Consider the following 10,911-nt stretch of genomic DNA (forward strand, 5'->3'; position numbering starts at 1 on the left):
CAAAAGCAGAAGCCAAAATAAGCAACTTTCTTTAACTGCTTTGCATATAACATATCTTTAAGAATAATTTAAATCATTTCTATGCTCAGATACAAAATGTTGGGGAACCATGTAAGTGTCTTAGTAGATGTGTATTACGGTGCCATGTTCATTCAGCAGAACATAAGCATAGGTATCTGTATGTTTGGCAATCTGTACCTCTTTAGAGTGTGTATTAGTAGAGTCAGTACTGTGTGTAACCTTAGTGCTGCAAGTTTATTTTTGAAGAGACCAAACCATTGTCCAGCAGTTTGTATTCATCAGCCTTCTGGATATTAAGTTGGTTTGTGCTTTCCACAAGGGCAGAAGGGAGTTTGTGGACTCCCTTAGTGATGGGATGCCAGCAGTCCAGAATGCAGCTTCCATTTAAAAGAAAGAAAAATCTTTTTCCTCCATTTAATTACACAGATTGCCCTGCCAAACCGCACTGCACTACATTGCAAGCAGGGGAAGAACTATGGTTGTTCTTCTTGCTTTACTTCTAGAATCTCCCTTGCTATGCTATTTCTTCACTTGCCTCTGCTCCTCCCCCTGTGCTTGGGGCTGCAACAGGTTTTCTGTATGAACCTTATTCATCCCCTGCAAGAGGTTAGGGGAGGTGTGTAACTTTTCCCTGGACATCTGCAGTGCCTTTACAGCTCTCAGAACATACATAAGGAGCAGAGCAGGGAGCAGAATTGACCCCACAATATTTTGCTGCCACTGAAGCGGAAAGAAGTGCTGATCCAAGAAACAGAAACATAATAGTATTGGAGGGTTGCGTTATGGTTGTTCTTGGATGGAGTGCTTTTTCTGTGAGCCAGTGGCTACAAAGAGTGGAGCCAAACCAATGAAGCAACCAGTAAAGCAACACAGAGATATAGCTATAAGAGGGTGTGATCCTGAAGTAGAAAACTAAATTAGGAGAGTGGGGGAGAGAAAATACTAAAGAACATCCTGAGAGGTCAGCTGAGCGAATTGCATCTGAGTTGGAGGCTGGAGCTACGTGTGCGAGTGACTAATAAGAGTACAAAGTAAAAACAATCCAAAGAAAATCAGACTGTTAGCAGGGAGTAGGAGATCTCAGCTGTGCTCCTCGGAGGCTTGAAATAACAAGCATAAAGTCTGTGTTTTCAGTGGTGAATGGCAGAGACAAAAAATGCTGGTTTGGTGAATTGTTTTTAGAGGTAGTTAGTGACTGTTTAGCAGGCTTTGTTTAGAAACTGTGTATGGGAGCTAGGAGAACAGCTGGAGACTTATGAATGATTACAAATGAGGGTGTGGAGCAGAGCCAGGCACAGCATTCATAGAATGGTGAATTGCACAGAAGTGAGTTCCTGAGAATATTCTGTACTTGAGTTAGAAGATTAAGAGACTGAGAAGTAGGGATCACCAATTGATTTATGAAATTGAAACAAATATTAAGAGGAGCTGGCAAATGATTTTTGACTGATAATTTCACAACGAAATCTTTAATTGGAATTAATGCTTAAATATTACAGATCTGGATTTTAAAATAGAGCTGTGGATCACCTGATCCAAATCGTGAGAGTGGGATAATATTCTGCTTCTGCCGTGCTAGAACAAAAGAACTACAAATTGGACAAATATCTAGTATAGAGATGGACAGGATGATCTAAGGATCTTTTTTCCAGCTCGGAGTTATCTATCTGGTCTTGAAGTAGATTAGTGAATTTCCACCTGTATATATGGGAACAGATGAAAGAAAAAGAAGGTTTGTTCTGTTCCTGTCACATATCAGGGAGCAGGGAAGCACAAACAGTAGTATGGACGGATAGGGTTTCCTGTCAGTTTTTCTTTGGGTGGTAAGGATGATGAATAATAGAGAGAGATGAATTCATGAAGGGCAAGGGAGAAGAGGGGTGGAGTTTAGGTTTGAGAGTGCTCTGTAATGCCTTCTAATTGAGGCAAAGCAATTTAATTTACACCGTCTTCATTGAAACTAAAGGGGTGTTATTTTCAGGGTTTCAAGACTGAACGGTTATTAAACTATGGTTTGGAATGAAAGACAATAGGGTTTTGCTAAACTCAGACACTCCAGCATGTACTTTCAGTTACAGCACTAAAGATAAGAGCAACAAAAATGCATTTTAAGCAGTATGAAGTTTGATAAATTAAAGGAGTATTAGAAATAAGTAAAATAAACTAAAAGTGACACTCTGTGAAAAGTATGACCCAGCTGGCATGACTGAAATTTAAATGACAAGTTTTTGTGGCAGAAATGTTACTACTGAGTGGGTCAGTTTGCATAGGAGAAATAGGGAAGATATAAGTAACCATTATTCATAAATTTGTAGAGTTTAAGAACAGAAGGGACCATAAGGTCATCTAGTCTGATCTCCTTTATTCCACTGAATTTAATTTCTTTGCTGTTACAAACACAAGCTTATGCGCTAATAAACGTGAGAGGCAAAAGCATATGATCCAGTTTTGAATTGAATACATCAAGAGATGGAATATTCATCACTTCATTTGGTCATTGCTTCAGTGTTTGATCACCCTGACTTAAAGTGCTGTGCTTAAATGACATTTGTCTGGCTTCAACTTTCAGCCTTTAGTATCTGTTATGTCTTGCTCAAGTAGATTAAAGAGCCTTTTACAACTAGGTATTTTTTACCATGTAAGAGCATCAAGTCAGTTTTTCAATCTTCTTTTGATAAGCAAAGCTAATCACTCTTTATCTGTTACTGGAGGGCGTTTTCTCCTGCTCTCAAATATTTTGTTTCCATTTTTCTGCATTGTCTTCAATTTTCAACCTCTAAAATGGTTAGCCACAATGTTTAATCACATATCTAGTTATAATGTTAGGTAATACTAAGATAAAACAGTATACAGTGTTCTGGTCTCATCAATGTTGTATAAAGACCCAAGATCCCCCTCCCTATCCCTATTAACTTATATACATCCAAGTATTATATAACCAAAGCATCACACCAGATCTCATGTTCAGTTGCATTTTCACTGGGTCATTTCTGGGTCCTCTGCTTTCAAGGATATAGTACCCACCCACTTCTGCCAGCATGGGTCGCATCCTCTTGCTGTAAAATTTTTGGCTTTATTCAAAATGCTTGGGTTTGCAAAAACTTATCCCAATCCTAGGCTGAATGGGTCCACCTTAGCAGATGAGTTAGATCTTTCTTTAAGACTGAACTGTCCTTATTATATAGTAAAAAACAAAACAAAAAAAACCTTGTATATTTTATCAACGGTGACTTTGTTTTCTTTCAGCTCATTGATTCATTTAGAGTCCCTTTAGGAACATCTTTCCTGATAATTCTCCCTGCCAGCTGCTTTTTGAGATCTGTCAGCTGGCTCATAATCCATTTAAGATGTACTTTATCTAGATTGTTTAGTGCAATTTTTAGTCATAATATAATCTAATACTAAGTGAAATGTCTTATAGAATGTATTACTTTAGCAGCTAGCTTTATCAACCAAATTCGTAATCTCCTCATTAAAGAATGAACTCGGGTTTTATGAGATCAATTTTCTATAATACCACATTGACAATCATTAATTATATTCCTGTGCTATAATTCTTTATTGACTACATTTTTATTAGATTTTTATCCTACATCAACACAATTTATGACATTTCATAAGTTAGAGAGTAGCAGAAAAACACTTTGCTTTCCATGTCCTTTCTTCTAATCCAAAGTAGGTGCTGTGATGGGCAACTTTAGCAGACCCTAGACAACAGTCTTCAGATTTCGTCTGTTGGAGATTCATAAGAAAAAGACTTTAGGTGCAATCTGGGTCCTGTTGCAATCAACAGGAGTTTTGCTGCTGAAATCGGTGGCACCAGCATGTCACCATTAGAATTCCTCTGTGGCAGCTACCAAATCATACATCAACAAGTCTTTTAAATCCTGATAAAGTAACAGAACAGATATTAAGAGGAAATAAGCATAAGCAGGTAGAGGGGAATTGTGAAAATTCTTGCTGATGAGCATTAGGTTTGTATAAGCGTCATCTCACACATAGCTACTAGATATAAACATCAATCTAATCATCAATATCATCTAAAGAAATACTTGTCTCAGTGTACTAGGATACTGTTGTACAGTAGGTAAACTACCTTTAATTTTTAATAAGCCAGTTGGTAGAGTGCTTCACTAAATCTTACTTAGTATGTGTAAAAATATGTCTGGATCTCAGAGACAAAACCAGCAGCAGCGGAAAGGAGGAGTCTGAAGGAGGAACAGGAAGTGGAGGAGAGTTAGAGAGGCTGGGGGAGAAAAGCAGGACCTGTAACAGCTCTCTGCTATAATAAAGACACTGTTTATATTAAGTAGGGAGCTGCTCCTTGAGTACCCAGACAGGGTCACATGAAACATGGTGGCAGCAGAAAGTCTGTGAGGAAGCCCAAGAGAAAAGAGAGGCCTGGGCCCCAGCAGTGATTCAAACAGATTGTGAGAAGCATGGCGGGACTGCAGCCCCCAGGACAGCTGGATTTCAACACATAGAGGCTGGCACAGGCATGGACACATGGAAGCAAGAATTCAGTTTGTATACAGAGTTAACCATGACTGATAAAGAAGAGAAAATGAAGGTAAAGCTGTTTTACTATCTAGTGGGGGAAAAAGGCCATGAAGTAAGTGCAACACTGATGCCAGGGAGCCCTGACACACTAAAACAGTTAATAGAAGCATTTGATGCATACTGTGACCCCAGGAAAAATGAGACTGTAGAGAAATATCAGTTTTTCACCTGAAACCAAGAGGAAGAGGAAGGAATAGAGGCCTATATCACAGCACTGAAAACTCTGGTATCCTCATGTAACTTCGGAAACATAAAAGACTCCCTAATCAGGGATAGGATTGTGTGTGGCACAGAGGACTCTGCCCTGAGGGAGAGACTACTAAGAGAGTTAGATCTAACCCTGGAAAAAAAAAATGTCACCAAATTGTAAGGGCAGCAAATTTGTCTAAACAAAGGATCAAAATGATATTAATAGCCATATGTACAGAGCAGGTTCACAGGCTCAACTTAAAAGACTCTGGAAAGCAGGAACCTTACAGGCCAACTGCAAATGCCGACAATATGATTCAGTGCATGCGCTGTGGGAAATTACATGAAAGGCAAAAGGACAAATGCCCAGCCTATGGAAAAAGAGTGCAAAAAATGTGGAAAAAAGAATCATTTCAGGGGTCAGTGCTATAGCCACCCAAATAGAACAAAAAACAGTCCACGCAGTGATGAGGGATCAGGAGACTACAGATGAGGAGGAAGCTTTCAGTGTAAATTTGACAGATTCACAGACTCACAGGATCCACACGTTACAGAAAAAAGCAGGGAACAACTTAGCCATATCTGCAACAATGATACTAGAGCAAAAACCTATTAGATTCCAGGTGCATTGTGGAGCCACTTGCAATGTCCTTCCTGTGAATCTATTGAGTAGCAGCATCAGAATGGAAAAATGTCACCAAGTGCTGTTAATGTATAACAAAAAAACAGTGAAGCCACTGGGAAAGTGCCAGCTGACTATAATAAATCTACACAACAAGAAACATTACCGCCTGCAATTTACAGTGTTTCTCGCTCTCCTCCTTTACCTGCCTGTGATGGGTCAAGCTTTCATGCCCAGAGCAAGCACTGGCCTGCCTCCTGTCTACGAGTTAGCTACCTGCCTCTCTTGCCTGCCATGCCTTGATGTAATAATTAGGCAGGAGGCTGCCCATTATACACCCTGATATTGGGGGGCTATCCGCAGCTCTGTTCCACCCCTACACCACAGCCAAAGCCTCGCAGATGGCATCTCAGGTAGCCAACTCAACCGTCCCCTTCCCCCATTAGCTGTGGCCCCTTCCCTGGGACCTTTGGCTTTCCTTTAAGCCCTGGACCTGTCTCAGGCCAGTCAGGACCCCAAGCTTCTCTACAATACGTGGGCATCCTTTGCAGTGGGCCTCTGGCCCTTTTGACCCCTGTCTGGTTCCTGGCCCCAGTGTTGACCAGTCAGGTCCCTCGGGTTAGGTCTTAGCCTCCTGCCTGCACTCAGGGATCAGGGTCCCCCATTCCTGGCTCAGGTGCTTCACAAGGTGTGCCTGGCCCCATGGGGTCACTCACCCAAGCAGGCTCAGGCGCTTCAAGAAGCTTACCTGGCCTTCCCTGGATTAGAGGGAACATATGACCCACCGGAAGGTGAGGGCGGGGTTAAGGTGCCCCTACCCACCTTTTACTGGCATGGTAACTGGCCTGGCATTTCTTGTGGGCTCCTGCACCACTGGGAGCCCCACCAGGCCACCCACTCCTGGCAGGGTGCAGTTTTTGGTCATGCCCAGGACCAGAGCCTCCTGCTCCTACCTGTAAGATGTTCCCATGCAGCAGCCAGGCAGTGTTTCTTGCCTGGCCCCCAGCACTAAACTGCTCTTGTTTATATAGGTGGCCAGAGCTCTAAAATGGCCACTGTAATCAAACACCTGTTTGCTCTAGCCCTTAAAGTGACAGACACCACTGGTGCCCTGTCACAAATGGTCATTAGGTTTACTACCTAACATTTTGTTAAGAAATGGAGACATATTCCAGGGCACTGGGCTCTTTGAAGGGAAACTGAAGTTAGAAATAGATCCACAGGTGCAACCAGTATGACTACCAAAACACAGAGTTCTACTAGCTCTGCTGGAGCCACTGAAGAAAGAATTGACAAACCTGCAGAAAAAAGGCATCATCGCACCAATTGAAAAAAAATCACTCACTGGATCAGCAGCCTAGTAGTAGTAAGGAAGCCGTCAGGCAAACTCAATATCTGCATTGATCTGAAACCATTTAACAGGGCACTCAAAAGAAGCCACTACCCACTGCCAACAATTGAGGATGTACTACCTGACCTGGCTAGGGTAAAAGTGTTCACAGTTTGTGATGTCAAGAATGGATTTTGGCATGTGGAGCTAAATGAATCTTCCAGCCACCTGACAACCTTTAGTACACCCTTTGGCAGGTATCGCTGGTTAAGGATGCCCATGGGGATCAATCCAGCTTTGGAAGATTCCCAGCGGAAGCTGAACAAGGAGCTGGAAGGTCTTTCAGGTATCAAGATTGTGGCTGATGATATTCTTGTCATAGGAGAAGGGGAGGATAAGGAAGAGGCGATCTGTGACCGTGACGCCAAAGTGCAACAACTCTTTAAGAGAGAAGCAGAACATTTTGCTGAATGCCAGCAAAATACAGCTGAGAACAACAGGAGTACCCCACATTGGACATTTGCTGACTTCGGAAGGACTGTGGGCAGACCCAGAGAAGGCGAGAGCCATTATGGAGATGCCCAGGCCACAGGATGTCAAAGGAGTCCAGCACCTTATTGGGATGGTTAACTATTTGTCCAAATTTTGTGCACGCTTGTCCAACACTTGTGAGCCACTCAGGTTGCTAATACACAATGATGCAGCCTGGGAATGGGCACAGATCCAAGAGGAAGCATTCAAAAGAATTAAAAATCTTATCAGCGAGGCCCCAACACTGAAGTATTACAACACAGCTGAGCAACTAGTGCTACAATGTGATGCGTCAGAAGGAGGTCTGGGAGCAATACTGATACAGAACGGGCAGCCTGTAGCTTTTGCTAGTACAGCAATGACTGAAACCGAAAGAAGATACACACAGATAGAAAAGGAGTTACTAGCAGTATTGTTGGGACTGGAACAGTTCCATCAGTTCACCTTTGGCCAGAGAGTAAATGTGCAATCAGATCACAAACCGTTAGAGTTCATAATGAAAAAAACCTTGCTGAGTGCTCCTAAGAGACTTCAACGTATGCTGCTGAGACTCCAGGCCTATGATGTGAGTATAAAATACTACCCGGGGAAGTCCCTGCAAGTGGCAGATGCACTAAGTAGGGCATACCTTCCAGAGCGCAGCACGGATGGATCTGTAGAACAGGAGATAGAGTCCATTAATATGGTACAAGACTTACCCATCTCCAAAAGCAGTCTCAAAGCAATATAGTAGAGTACAGAACAGGACGGCATGCTACAAGCAGTTAAATGAACCATCCTAGAGGGTTGGCCACAGCACAAGGCACAAGTACCACCAGAAGTTACTGCACACTACCAATGGAGGGGTGAACTGTGTACACAGGATGGAATTCTGTTCAAGGGAGTCAGCATAGTGATCCCAGCAGCTCTGCGGTGAGACATCATGAACCAGCTCCATGCTTCACACATGGGAATAGAGTCATGCCTAAGGAGAGCACAGGAGTGCATCTACTGGCCAGGCATGAATGCCCACTTGAGAACATACATGGAGCAGTGTGAGGTGTGCAAGGAATACAGTGACAAACAGCAGAAAGAGACATTGAACCCTTGTGACATCCCCTCTCAGCCCTGGGAGAAGGTAGGGACTGACTTGTTCAATGTCACTGACAGAAACTATATGGTCACCGTAGACTACTATTTCAATTTTTGGGAGGTGGATTACCTCAAAGACACTCAGGCAAGAACAGTGATCAGGAAGCTGAAGGCTCATTTTGCGTGGCATGGGCCACCTGACACTGTTCTCAGACAATGGCCCACAATACACCTCAAGAAAATTCAAACAGTTTTGCACTAGATGGGAATTCCAGCACAAGACATCGTCCCCTGCGTACCCACAAAGCAGTGGGAAGGCTGAATCATCAGTAAAGACAGCCAAGAGACTCTTGTTGAGGGCAAATAAGAGTGCAGGGTATCCCTACCTGGCTCTATTGGACCATTGCAACACACCCTCCCAAGGAATGGACAGTAGCCCAACCCAAAGATTAATGGGCCAGAGAACTAAAACATTACTCCCCATGAGAGACTGTTTGCCAGGGGGAAGGGGTGACAGTACATAGAAACAGCTAAAAAAGCAACAGTTTCAGCAAGTATCACAGTATAACAAAGGAGCCACGGACCTGAGACCACTGTGCAGAGGGGAAAAGGTCTGGGTACAGCCAGTAAGTCCACATGTGAAAGAATGGCAAAAGGCCACCTTTGAGGGTGCAGTGGGAGATAGATCCTACAAAGTTGTCACAGATAGTGGACAGTGACTGAAACGTAACCGGAAGCAGCTGCGGTGAGCCAGCAGAGCAGAAATACAAGTGAGCAAAAGATCCCAGGATCAGGACCAAGACAACTTTGACAACTGGTTGGTCATCAGTGAGCCCCAGATAGGGGAGAAAGATGCCATGGACTCCACAAAGGAAAGAGATACACAAGCAGAGGCCAGCCCGCAAAACAAAGACACGGACAAAACAGAAGCAGGCGTAGCACCCAGGAAATCAAGCAAACAAGAACTGGGAGGCTGGTACAACGACCAGCACACCTGGGTGGCTATGAGCCCTAAAGAACATGGCAGACCAGCAGTAAAGGCTCAGTCTCCACGGTGGGCTATGTGCTGGCAACCTCTGCCCCAACCAGAGGAATAAGCTAATCATCGGTTTTGAACTGTTGAAAGGAAAGATGTAACAATATGTCTGGACCTCAGCAAAACCAGCATCAGCAGAAAGGAGGAGTCTGAAGGAGGAACAGGAAGTGAGGGGAGGAGACAGGAAGTGGAGGAGAGTTAAAGAGGTGGGGGGAGAACAGCAGGACCTGTAACAGCTCTGTAAGAAACTGCTATAATAAAGACACTTTATATTAAGTAGGGAGGTGCTCCTTGATTACCCAGACAAGGTCACATGAAACAGTATAAATCAAGAGTGTCTGACATAGCCTGTGAGCTGAATGTGGCCTACACAGTCATATTGCCCAGGGCTTCTAGAGGGACCGGGAATTCGGGGGCAAGGTGGGTAGAAGCAGCGCCTGCCAGGGAACAGCCACAGAGCTCTGCTTGGGCACAGGGTAGTAGTGGAGGATGGTGGAGTAGGAGTTGAGTGATGGCTGCATTAATCCCTGCTTACTTTGCTGCTGAGTCTGCATCTGGCCTATGTAATAACTTGTGGGTCCAGATCTGGCCATGAGAAGTCCCTGACATGAATCTGGATGCCGCCCTGGGAGCACAGGTTAATATGACACTTGTGGAATAAAGGATTTGTCCATCTTCCCTTGGGAGCCCTGTTGGAATCCAGTTCTGCAAGGCAATGGACAGATTTGGGATCCAGTTCTGCAAGGCAGCCTTACACTGAAGTGCTGCCGTCTCTTCCTGCAATTCCCTGCCTCATGTGTGACAGCAGTTTCAAATTCAGCAAGACATGAGGTGGAGTCTGGCTGAAAACAGCCTTCTTGACTGTACAGCCCTATTCAGCCCAGTGTAGGTCCATCCTAGGTGCTGTGTGATGTAGCTTCCTGTGTTTTTTAAAAGAACGTATGTGGCTACATAATGAAAAATGCTATCACAATGCATACGCACAAGGGAGCTGAAGTAGGGCTTTACAGGAATCCCCATTTTTGACGTTTCCTAAATTTTTTAATGTTTGACTCTAAAATGTTTCTGTTTTCTTAACATGTTTATTGTGTGCAATTTCCAAGGTTTTTGGTTTTTTTTAAAGCAAACTGAAAAAGCCCAGAAATTCCACTCTGTGGCTCTATACTATGCTAACAGCTGCAGGGTTCACTGGTAGGTTTGGAACGGTTAGACCCACAACACAGACCTCTGCCACTTGAGCTAACGGAGTAATGGATAGCAGTAATAGGCTGTCATCCACTGAGTTTTACAAATAATTGTTCAAATAATTGGTCTCAGCAGAGGGATGCTGAGACCCGAGACACTCTTCCAGATTCTTGAGGGCAGTGTACTCTACTAGTCAGTGATCTGTCACTTGTCCTTCTCCCAGGTCTGTTTGCCCGCAGGTCAGAGACGCAGTCTCCTTTTCTAGCCAGTCCCAATCATATCCTCAGGCTCTGCAACTGAGTGCCACCCTCCTTGCATCCAATTGTTAATCTCTAAGGCCTGGCTCCATATCCCACTCTCTCCACA

At 43.8% G+C, this 10,911-nt stretch overlaps 1 protein-coding gene across 6 annotated transcripts in view; it reads left to right on the plus strand.

Annotated features, from left to right (window-relative positions):
- SRPK2 (SRSF protein kinase 2) overlaps nt 1-10,911 on the plus strand; it is a 389,922-nt gene that overhangs the window by 344,384 nt on the left and 34,627 nt on the right. The window lies entirely within an intron of this gene.

The sequence above is a fragment of the Gavialis gangeticus genome, unplaced genomic scaffold, assembly GCF_001723915.1.
Source record: "Gavialis gangeticus isolate Ggan-Ray unplaced genomic scaffold, GavGan_comp1, whole genome shotgun sequence".
NCBI lineage: Eukaryota > Metazoa > Chordata > Crocodylia > Gavialidae > Gavialis > Gavialis gangeticus.